General features: G+C 34.7%; 1 pseudogene; it reads left to right on the top strand.

Moving 5' to 3' along the window:
• The first annotated feature begins 354 nt into the window (after nt 1–354).
• LOC116105131 lies at nt 355–4,104 on the top strand (annotated as a pseudogene).
• The last annotated feature ends 8,836 nt before the right edge of the window (nt 4,105–12,940 follow it).

The following is a 12,940-nucleotide window of genomic DNA, read 5'->3' as shown; positions in this document are numbered from 1 at the left end:
GGTGCTGCCACATCATGATATGAGAGAGTGATATGAGAAGGTGGTGTAAGCCTAGTATTACCGAAATCAATTCCCTACATTGAATTATTGATATAGCTACCTTTGTTAAAAATATTATTTTTGGATCACGCATCATTGATCAATGACCCCAATAAAAATGCTTTCCCAGATGGACCAAGCCGTTTGTCAGGCTTCAGGCCCAATCAAACAGCACCCAATTACCATAATACCCTAGCATTGCAATCAAATTTACCTCCTCATCCACCTCAAATCCCTCTAAAGTCTAAACAAACCCAAGCTAAGGCCTCCGTAAAATTATCAATAGTGAGAGCTCTTCGTCTCCGACTCAGAGCAATGTTGAGGATCATCTGTCGAACTGCACTCTCTAAGTCCCAAAACTACGCCGTCTTAACATCGTTTGTTAATCCCCATCACCATAACAATTTCACATCAAAATCAAATAACAGCACTAACAAGAAAAAGCAGCCGGAAGACAATAAGAAATCCAAGTCCAAACCCTCCGATGCCTCCACCGCCGTCCAATCGGAGTCTGCCACGTCAGTTGAAGAAATGGAGTTGGCTAGGGCTCGCGCTCGCCGCTTAGCTGAAGACGATCGAGATACCTTCCTCGATGTGGGCCCCAACAACCGCCCTCTCTTTACTAAAACTCCCTCTCTTTCTTTGCTCACTCGCAAAGACGCCTGCACTTACTTCAAATTCAGGTATCATATTAACGGTTATGTTACCGGAAATTCATAGAAATTACTACTGTCCCGTTGCACTCTTTTTTTGAAAAAATAAAAAATAAAATGAACTCCTTGTTTTCTCGGTGCTGTTACTGGGCCTGCATTATAGTAGAACGTTTAAATGTAATAGACTTGTCCCACGGTACAGTGGGTAACTTTACCTCCTACACCTTTGCAAATTCTATTATAATATACATTTGTTTGGGCTATAGTAACAAATATTTATTACACAAATTATTGATATTGATGCAGCCCAATGGATTTGAGATAAGTTGGCATTTAGTGCCAAGTCATGAACTTCTATACCATTGGATTGCACTACATCACTGTTCTAAAATTTGTTTGAAAATTTTGTGTTACAAAGCAAGCCTTGGTTTTTTCCTCTGGGCTGTTACAGTAGTGTAACCTTAAATGCAATGAGATTCTACTAATATTGCTGCTGTTTTGCGCATCTTGATATATAGCATTTTAAACGCAGAATAGTATTTGATGATTGGATTGTTTATATTTAGTGAGGAAGAATTGAATGAGGTATTGCCAGAAGGATTGCCGACGGGAATGTTGGAAGAATTTAAAGAATCAATGAGGCATGCATTGCTTGTGAGACAAAGTTTTTTGGGTCTTCGCGATAATTTCAGGCGAATAGTTGATCCTCCAATGCTGTCTTCTAATGGTACCAAACTACCTGTGTTATTTAGTTGCTTTGGATGTTTCTACTATACTGTGTTTTCATACTGGGTGATGTCAAATTTGTCAAATGATGTGTGATGTAGCATGTCAGAATTACAAGGTGTGGGAACATGAGAGTCGCCTGGTTGGCAACAATAGTAACTCTATTGTAACATGACCTTTTAATTATCATTGTTAAGTTCTAGTGACGTCAAAGTTATATGTTAAAGATGTGAAATTAATTCTTGAGTTTAAAATATCATGTTGCTAGAGAACTTTCATGGTTCCTGGTTGTTAGTAATGTTTTCTTATGATATTGATCAGATTAATTGACAGTCCTTCATGATTTAGTTGTTACGAATAGTTTAATAATAATGGACACATACACATAAAAGCTCATAGATGCCACAATTATTGGATGGAGAGTTGAGTGTGAGACTGTGGTGGGTAATATTGAACAAGATACAGTTACTTCGTTACTTAATTCTTTCAGGTCCTAAAGTTAGAAAGCAAGTTGTCTTGGATGGTCCTCGTAGTTGTGGGAAGAGCAATATGCTTGCAATGCTTGTTCATTGGGCTCGTGATGAAGGTTGGCTAGTATTATATGTTCCTAGAGGTCGGGAGTGGACTCATGGCGGATACTTTTATAAAAACCCACGAACTGTTCTTTGGGACACTCCTCTTCAGGCTGAGCATGTTCTCAAGGCAAGAATTCTTTCCTATATGGTTTGATGAATTGTTATGGTCATTATCATGAGCAGTTGGTAGGTCGCTTCATATTGACTAAACCTAATATTGATGATAGAAGGTGGTTGCAAATTTTCATTCATTTTATAAGGAACATCGGAAATTCCATGTGAAAGTTGCTAGACAATGTCATACTACATGCATAAGACCAGAAAATTTTGTTTGAAGGAGGCATGCAGTATAAGAAGTTCTGTCCATAATCATGCACTATTATTATTCATTTATTGTGTTTATGGCTACAATGTCAGTTTGATTTTTGGATTGTAAGTTATGCTGATACACGTCACTGCTTCTTTTGATGGAAACAAATTTGTAAGGTTTTCTCTGTTTTTCAGGCATGTCCGTGGTTCATTGTGTCATTGTAATTCCCTAACTGGTCAAATTTTCTACAGGATTTTTTGAAATACAATGAATCCCGTTTAAGAGAATTGCCATGCCAAATACTTGATCCTATTCCACTGGGAGAGGGTGCCGGTATTGGATATATGAAAGGGGTTGACTCCAAGGAAATCCCCGAAGGTTCAACTCTATATGATCTAGTTCAAATGGGAATTCAGTAAACACATGCGGCTGTTAGTGCGGTTGTTCGTTTAGGAAAAGAGTTATCACTTGTGAAAGATATCCCTGTTCTTATTGCAATTGATCAAGTGAGCACCAGCTCTGTATTTCGTAGTCTAAATTTTAGTCAATTTTCTTTTTTCACTTTTATATCTCTATTGCAGTTGGCTATGGCTTTCTGTGTCTATTGAATGAATTTGTTGCTGTTACCTGTCTGCAGTATAACAACTGGTTTACATTCAGTGAATATGAAAAGCCAGTCACTATTCGTTCTTGTCGACCAGTGCATTCTAGAGAATTGACAATGGTTAGTACTAACTTTTCTTTTTCTTAAATTTTTTTGCTTAGGTTAATAATACTTTTTGTACATGGTAAACCGAATTAAAAGCTTTTTTTTTTCCTTCAATTTTATGAGCTTATGGTTATTCAAAACATCTCTAGATGAGATGCGTGCCTTTGTTTCTTGTTTTGCTGTCCGGCATGCATTTTTGTCCCATCAATGACAGTTAACTTTTCATCTCGGCAATTTCTGTGCACTGCTTTAGACTACTTTTTTTTTTTTTTTTTTTTTTTTCTTCTGACAGGTGAATGCCTTTAGTCTATAATGCATGATGAAATGATGGTAGGTGCTTTCTCTCACCAACTGCTGTGGGAAAGCTTCGCAAAGACTTACCAGATGTTCCGGTGGATGCCCGTTTTAATTTGCCTCGCTACAACATTGATGAGCACGGCAGTTTGCCATTACTACCATAGTATTTTAGGAGTTGCATACTTTCTGGATTTCAGATTTTCATAGAAGGTTTGTCATCTGTCTTTGTTTGCTTCTGATGGTACCTGACCTGCAAATTACCCAATAACACCAACAATCTATCCAACAATTCACAATCAAAGTCCACAACCAGAAAAAGAAATATCTCTCTCTATATTGATATCAAAACAGAACATACATCCAGAGTAATACATCCAGACCATGTTCAATCAGCAACTCAATAAACAATAATCACAGCAAATAAGACCAAGTACAAATAAGAAAAACAGTATGATAAGACTGAACTTCAAGGGCCATCACCTCCCTTCCAAACCTAACCTTCTTTCTGAATAATCTCTTTCTTTCTCCTCTTCCTTTTATTTCCTCCTGACCCTTTTTGCTCCTAACAGAATTTCTCTTCCCTCCAATCCTATCAGGCCACCTGTCCTCTCATAACAAATTCTAACCTCCTGCATAGCAAATATTCCCTGCTTCTTACCACTATTCTTCCTACCGTAGACCAATCCCCTTAGTTGTTCATCAGCTTCTTTTCGGACATGCAATTTTCCACTGTAGATGTATAGTTTGGAACTTGCAACTTAGAACTTAACATAATTTGAGGTCTCAGTCATTGTGCATCGTTTTCTTTTTTTTTTTTTTTTTTTTTTTTTTTTTTTTTTTTTTTTTTTTTTTTTTTTTTCTGGCAGACAAAACAGTAAGCAGGGAGGTATTCACAGAGGAAATTTGAAGAAGTGTACTACTTATCCAATGGGAATGGAGTAGAGATGAGATCTTTGGCTCCATTGATGCGATGACATATGTAAGATGCTTCTTTTATAATGCATTGAAAGTAGCACATTCGCTTGCCCGACTTACTCTAATTCCTTCAACAATTAGTGTGACCTGTGAGATTATGATTCTCTTTCAGTTAAATTTGTTTGTTGAAAATTCTTCGACGGCTATGGGCCTACATGAAGCCATGCACCGTATACAGATTAATTCCATTTGTGTCCTTTTAATGGAAAATTTTGATGTAAGATGTTTATTATAGTGTGGATTGATCCTCTTGAGGTGTACATGGTTAATTATTTACAAATAAATGTCACATTAATGGTGATTTTTCCATAAGATGAAGTAATGAACCATTTATTATGTTTTACTTTCCTATTTTATGAATTAAGTATTACTAGAAAAAAACCATTGTTTTAAAAACCGGACCAGAGGGGAAACCGTTTTGATGTCGGGTCACGGTTCAACCGTTAGACCGCTGATTGAACCGTGACATCATCACACATCATGATGACGTCAACATATTTAAAAAAAAACAATTTTTTTTTAGATTTCTATTTTTCAATAGACAATAACAACTTAATTACTGTCTAACATGATTCAAAGTTCAAATCACACAACAATTCAAAGTCTAAATCCAACATTATGTTGTATTTACATATCAAATGACAAAATACATAACAATTAATAACAAAACATTTGATGCAAGTGTTTTTTCTTTGATCCGTCTTTATGTTGATTGAGCTTCACACACTAGCATCAAAATTCATCATCATCATCACCATCATCATCATCATAACATCACCATCATCTACAAATTTCAGTAAAAAATAGAAATCATAAGTTAAAACTTGTAATTAATTAAATAGATGACTTCTGTGTTGGTAAAGCCAAAGAGCAAGATGCAATCATTAAATTATATATGCTTGCTGAGTTAGCTTTATAGTTGGCTTATGGTTTTAAATGAAATTAAATATTTATCTAAAGTTTTTTAGTAATGAGAGTTGTTACAATATCTTTTAAGTTACGGGTACGTAATAACTCGTTAACATGAACACTTTCTTGTTGAAATCAAAATATTTCTAACTTTTCAAAAATGTTTAAAGCTTCTGAGCATAAAACTTTCTATGGCTCCGTTGGTTCACAATTTTGGTTTTTGGGAAAAGTTTTTGAAAAAAGTTAAAAAAAAGTTGAATTGGGCGGTATTACGATGTAGGATTTACAACTTATAAAAAAACCCCTTATATTTGTTTTTTTACAAAACACCCCTTATAATAAAACATTAAAAGTTAACAAAAACACCCCCAATCCACCCTCAAATACGGACAGCCGCCACCACCACGGAGGGTGGCCGAGTCACCATAAACAAAACATTAAAAATATTTAGGGGTATTTAATTGAATTAACAAATTTAGGGGGTTTAAAAAATGTTGAATAAAGTTGAATAATATTGTGAGTTTTTGGGTATTTTACTGTTTAACTTTTTGGGAATACTAAAAGTAGTATTCCCAAATCCAACCAAACGAAGCCTATATTTCCATTATTCTCACATTATTTTCTTTCTTTTATTGTCTAATTGTAAAATTGAAATCGTAAAGAATTAAATCAATAATTTTTTAATTATACCTTTATTAGTTATAATTTTGTATAGTAATAATTAGTTTGTATAGTAATAAATTAGTTTGACCCTATAATGTACAAAGGTTTTACTATAAAATAATAGCACACACCCTTAAAAAAAATGTAAAAGCACTTTACATTAACATCATCATTGATTTTAGCTTCTACTAACATCAGTAGTATTATTAGTATATACATTAACATCATCTAAGCAGTTCAACTGATCTAAATCCCTATATTACCATCCAGAGCAATTCGAAAATCCATCAAAATTACATAGCATAAGTTACTCGGATGATATACTAGAACACAAAAGATGAGCAAACTGAAGAGTTCATAACCCAAAAACATTAAAAAAACAAAAACAGAGGTAGCTTTTAGTATCAGAATGGCTTCAAATTAAGTCCCAGATAAATCAAGAAGCCTACTGCATGAAGTATATTAACCACTCTATTGGCCAAGAAAACATTGGTTAAAACATTGCGGCATTCCATTGAGGCCTTCAGCAGCTTCAGACCCTAACAATAGGGACAAATTAATATATCACTAACTATAACACATCAAACTTCAACCGTCTTAATCCCTAAGAATCCTTCCATCATCATCTCCTCCATTTCTCTTCAAATAAAACACATCAAACTTTCCCATGCATGCATGATGAACCCCCACATCGATATGTAATTTAACAAAAATGTTTTTCAAATGTTTGATAGCAGTGGAGATGGGAAAATAACAAAATGTATGACACAATTACCTGTCATCCAACACATATCAATCCAACACAACAGATTCAAAGAATCAAAAACCAAGAATTACGCACTCAATCTGCCGAAACAGAGCAATGCTTTACCCAAGCCTAATCACTCAATAACCTCTATAACCTGCAAGAAATCAGAGACCATCCTAGCCTCAAGATGAAACGCAACCCTCTCACAAATCTGCCCAGATTACAATGAGAAAGACCCCAGCAAAAAGCCCCAAATCAATTGCTCATTCACACAAAGAACCCTAACAATTTCAGACTAAAAAACCCGATAGCTGTACACCTTCTAGCTATGGTTTGCCTTTAGATTGAAAAAGTTAAAGGGTGTTAACTTAATTTAAGGGAGTGAGGAATGGCATACCTGGATCGAGGAATGGAGCTATCATCAACAAATGAAGATCGTCGATTTCCAACGAGGAACGGAGCTGCCGTTGTCGATTTCCGGCGAAGGAGGAAGACGTCGTCAATTTCAGAGAGTTCAAACGCGATTTGGGTGGGATTTCAGAGAGAACAGAAGACAGAGCCGAAACCGTTACAATTTTCGCAAAGAACAGAGAGTTTGCTTAGAAATTTTTGTGAGGAAAATGGAGAAAGAGAAAAACTGAAGATTGAAGATTGAAGAAGACGAGAAAGGGGCGTGAGAATGACTGCATCGTGTTTAGGATTTAGGTTGTTAATAGTAATATTATCCGGTTTTTAACCGGTTTAAAACGGTTTAATGCTTATAATGGTTTTGAGAGTGAACCGAACCGGAAACGTGACCGATTCACGGTCCAACCGGTTGGACCGGCCGGTCCGGTCCAGTTTTTAAAACAGTGGAAAAAACGTGACCCGGTTTGGGCATATGCAAGTGTGCAACAGTCAACACACGGACATTGTGATTTGTGATAGCTCTTACATAAAATTACTAAAACCCCCTAAAAAGTTAGTCTCTTAAAAAGTTTCCGGTTGCCCGTAAACTATATTCAGTTACTTCTTATAATATAAAATTATAAGTGCCCATGAAAAGTTAGGTTCAAACCCCACCTATAAAGTAAAATGAAACCCAGGCCTAAAGCTTGGGTGTAAAGCCCAGGCTTTTTCCCGGCCCTGGATTGGATTTAAGAAAGGAGCCCAGCCGAAACAAGCCCGACCCGGGGTTTTTACAAAGTTTCCAGAATCTCTTATTATCATATTCCTGGCCAATCAAAGTATTTGACATTCAGAATTTGAAACGATCTTTGCTCACCGGAGTTTTTAATAATAGAATCATTGTTTTAAAAACCGGTCTGGACCGGCTGGTCTAACTGGTTGGATCGAGACCCGATCACGTGTCCAGTTCGAGTCAACCCTAAACCCGGTATTACGCAATAACTCGCTTTAACTCGTCAATGGATAGCGTGAACAGTGTAAACCGTCGGTCCAACCGGACTGCAAGAAAAACTAGTCCAATGCTAAAAAAGGGCAAAAATCCCTAATTTCTCACTTTCTCCTTTCTCTACGCTCAAAATGTTTTGAAAATTTTTTAATGAAATTGCGAAAATCTGAAATCCCACACAAATCAAAACTCAATCTCAATGAAATCGCAACCATTCATTATTGAAATCGATCGCAACTCAACTCTCTAAAATCGAAATGACGCCTTCCTTCCTCGTCGGAAATCGACGACGACAGCTCCATTCCTTGCTGGAAATCGACGACGATGATAGCTCCATTCCTCCTCTCGTCAATGATCTAGGTAAAAAAACACACCGTTCATGACAGTTCCATTTCGTTTTTCAACTTGTTTTATTAATGCATTTATCATAATAATGTATATGCATTTGTGGTTTAGTTTTTAGAGGTCCACTGATAGTTGCAATTACAGCAGGATAATGTATATGCATTTGCGCCTGTTTTTTTTATGTTCCTTAATTTTGGTGAATTAGTTCTTTGTTGGGTGGTTTTGTATAAATATTTTGGTGAATTAGCTTGTGCCCTCTCTGTTTCTCATCTGATTTATGAGACTAGCGCTTTGTTTTCCAGAACTTCAAAGCTTTATTTCTCTTTTCAATTTCCTGCACTGTTGGTTCATAATTTTCCTATTTTTATAGATACTCATTGTTAACCTTTAGCCCCTATTTCATGAGTTGGAATTTTGATAACATCTCACATCTCTTGTATGATTGTTGAATTAATTCTTGTATCGATAATTGGGTTTCCAAGTTTTATGTGTTACATGTGAAGTCACAATTGTATTTTCCCTTTGCCATTGCAAATGCACTTACCGCCACTTTATCGCAGTTATCTTAATGAGTAGCTTTTGTTTAATGTTGTGGAGTTTATCATTTGTTGATGAATTATGGATTCTGCTTGGGTATATATTGTTTATTTTCAATTTAAATAGTCCTTATAATATTATATTATACGATGTACATGTTTTAGTCATATCACCATCACTTAGTTGTTTATCAACTTTGATAATTGCATATTCTACTTCCATATAATGTGTCCTATTTAAAAAATAATTTATTATAAAATCATTTATATGTCTCTGAATTAGCATATTATTTCTATTCATCTTTTATTGTTTTTCTCTTTTCCATTTTGAAGGAGATGATGAACAGAAGAGAGGGAATAGATCAAAGAGGTATGTTTGTATAGGTTCGAATATGTTGGGCTGTCTGCCATTCATGTGTGAGCTTGAACATTAAAATGGACAAGAAGCCCAAAGCAATATAGAAAACAAATTTTGAGCTGCTTGTCACTTCCTTCTTGAGTAATGCTACACTTACACCATTTTATAAACATCATGATGTGGTATATGCTACAACCATGTAAATTCTATTATAATATTAAAAATTTAAAATAATTAAAAATTTATGTGATTGTGACATATGCCACATCATGATATAATGAAAATTGTGTAAAAGAGTGATGTAAGTATTACATTACTCTTCTTTGAGAGTTAGAAGAAAAAGAAGCAGAAAGAGAGAAAGGAGAGAAAGATGATTGTTTTTGGATTAAAGAGTTCATAATCCAACGGTTTGATTAGTGAAATTTTTTGTGTAGATGATTTATTGTACATCTTCATTTAAGGTGATTTATATTTTATCATGAACTAAATTTTAAGGTGAAATGTTCTAGAACCCAGTATAATAATATTAGATATACATTAACAGACTTAAGGAAGGCATACTAAATTATTGTTATTTCTTGTGTGACAACCTAATAAGTAGATAAAGATTAAAAATAGACAATGTCAATATCTGGCTCTAGGTCTTTTTCACAATCTAGTAGAGATAGGATTGATATAACATAGACACATGTTATTGAGGGTGTAGATCCAAATGGAAGAAAGACATTAAAATGTCTTCACTATGGGAAAGGAACTAGAGGAGGAGGTATTTTTAGAATGAAACAGCATCCAGCTGGAACAAAGGGGGATGTAAGTGCTTGTTTAAAAGTTCATTTTGATGTTCAATACTTGATGAGAGAATCACTAAAAGACATTGGGATAAAGAATAAAGAGAAGCTGATTCTAGGAAGCATAATACTCCTTACGGTGCTCCCGTACATGGATTTGAGGGAGATATGTTAAATGAAGATAGTAAAGAGTTTTGTCCATTAAAAATTCACATAAATGAAGGTAGGTTTGGCGGTAAAAAACAAAGTACAATGCTAGACAAATCAAAAAGAAGAAAATCTATTGGGATTGGTGACTATTTTGCTCCAAGGACAATTGGTGGATCTCAACCATCAATTAGGAGTTGTTTAGCTGGAAAAGATGTGACGTGGAGAGTAGACATGGCTTTTGCAAGATTCTTTTATGCTGCTTGCATCCCAATTAATGTTGTAAATTCAATTTATTTTCAGCCTTTGGTGGATGTTATAACTGCAATTAGGTATGGGTATAAAGACCCAAATTATCATGGTTTGCGTGCCAATTTATTAAGAGATGCTAAGAAGGAAGTGCAGTTTCTTGTTGATAGTTACAGAAAGATTTGGGAAAATGTTGGATGTACCATAATGGCTGATGGTTGGACTGATAATTCACATAGGTCACTGATCAATTTTATGGTGTATTGTCCTATGGAAGTTTGTTTTGTGCAATCAGTTGATGCTTCAGATGTTGTGAAGGATGTTGGGACATTGTTGAAGACGTTTGAAGAGGTAGCTTTATAGATTGGACCAAATAGTATTGTCCATTTTGTCTCAAACAATGGATCCAATTATAAAGCTGCTGAAAGAATGTTGTCTGAGAAATATCCGAGTATTACTTGGTCACCCTGTGCAGCACATAACATAAATTTGGTGTTAAAAGACATAGCTGAGATGGATCACATAGTTTATCTTCCGAGACTTGCTTATGAGGTGACGAAGTTTGTATATAATCATACATTCTTGATAGCTTGGTTGAGGAAAAGACAGGTAATATACTTTTAGCTCATGTTCTTGTCAAGTCATAACATAATATACATTTTTTTTTAATTGACTAGCATTTATTATTTATCAATTGAACAGGGTTGGAAAGAAATTGTTCATCCGGGCGCAACCCGTTTTGCTACAACTTTCATTGCAATGAGAAGCCTTCATGAGCACAAACATGACTTGTAAGCCATGGTGATAGATAAGTCATTTGTCGATTCTCGATATACAAAAAAGTAATAAAGGCAAACATGTTATTAACATAATTCTAGATAACGATTTTTGGGATGATATGGGTAAGATATCCAAAGTTTTGAGTCCATTGATGCACTTGTTGCAGATTGTTGACTCAAATGAAAAGTCTGCAATAGGATATATGTTTGATGGCATGTACAGAGTGAAAAATGCAATTAAGAAATTGTTTAAGAATAAAAAGAGATTGTACAAGCCTTGTACACAAATCATTAAGCTACACTTGGATAGGACGTTGCGCTGTGATATCCATTTTGCAGCTTATTATTTGAATCCTGCCTTTAAATATAACGAAGCATCTTTTTGTACCAAGCCAGAAGTCATGAGTGGTTTCCTTGGTACTATTGGCAGTAAAGAAAGTGTGTTCAATTTGAACAAGACAAGATTAATGGAAGAGAGTAGATTATATTCAAACCGGGAGAAAAACTTTTCTCGTGGGCTTGCTCTTAAAACCACCAAAACTACACGTCCTGGTACGTAATAGTTATAAAATTTATAAGTTCTTTTGTTTTTTAAAACTAATTTATTTATTATGTTCAATTTTCGATTAGACGAATGGTGGAGATCATTTTAGTATAGTACTCCAAATTTGCAAAAGTTTGCAGTAAAAATTCTTAGCCAAACTTCAAGCTCTTAGGGATGTGAACGAAATTGGAGTGTTTTTGAGCGCATAGATACTAAAAAGAGGAATAGATTGGAGCATCAAAGGTTGAATGATCTTGTCTTTGTTCACTATAACTTGCGTTTGCAAAACAAGTATAAAACATTGTCAATTGCTCAATTATGCATCACTGTTATTGTTATTATCTATTATTTTCCTTGATATTTTACTTGTCATGCTTTTAATATTTCATTATGATATTTTAAGAGGTGTTATAAGAGAATAAGTTTCGATCCTGTTGATTATGAAAGTATCGACAAAACTGAAAGTTGGATAGTTCACGATGAAGAGGAGGCCAGTGAACTTAATTATAAGCATTTGGAACGAATGTTATATGGAGAAGGATCTATTCCTGCTGGAGTTGCTGATCACCCTTCTTTTTATGATTCAACCCATGTTCAAAAGGTTGGTTTCAAATATTTAAACAACTTAGTATCTACTATAAATTAAATTACAAGTTTTAACTTATGATTTCTATTTTTTACTAAAATTTACGCAAATGATGATGATGGTTATAATGATGATGAATTTTGATGTTAATGTGTGAAACTCAATTAACATGGAAACGGATCAAAGAAAAAACACTTATACCAAATGTTTTATTATTAATAATTATGTATTTTGTAGTTTAATATGTAACGGATGAAGTAATGAACACATCATGTTTAGATTTGGATTTTGGATTGTTGTTAAATACTTAAATTATGTTGGGATTGTTATTGAATTTGAACTTTGAATCATTTTAGACAATAATTAAGTTGTTATTGTCTTATTAAAAAATGAAAATCTTAAAAAAAACAAAAAAACAAAAAAAAGGTTTTTTATGTGCTGACGTCATAATGCGGGTGTGATGACATCACCAATCCAACCGATTGACCTGTGACCTGGGGAGCATAATAGGTTACCCTCCGGTCCGGGTTTTAAAACAATGAATATAATTAAGTCTATGCATTTTGAACGTCACGAAATGGTGAACTCTTGCTCTTTAACCTAAAGCTTTA

The sequence above is a fragment of the Pistacia vera genome, unplaced genomic scaffold (genome assembly GCF_008641045.1).
Source record: "Pistacia vera cultivar Batoury unplaced genomic scaffold, PisVer_v2 Contig116, whole genome shotgun sequence".
Classification (NCBI taxonomy): Eukaryota; Viridiplantae; Streptophyta; class Magnoliopsida; order Sapindales; family Anacardiaceae; genus Pistacia; species Pistacia vera.
This window is presented reverse-complemented; position numbering and strand designations above follow the sequence as displayed.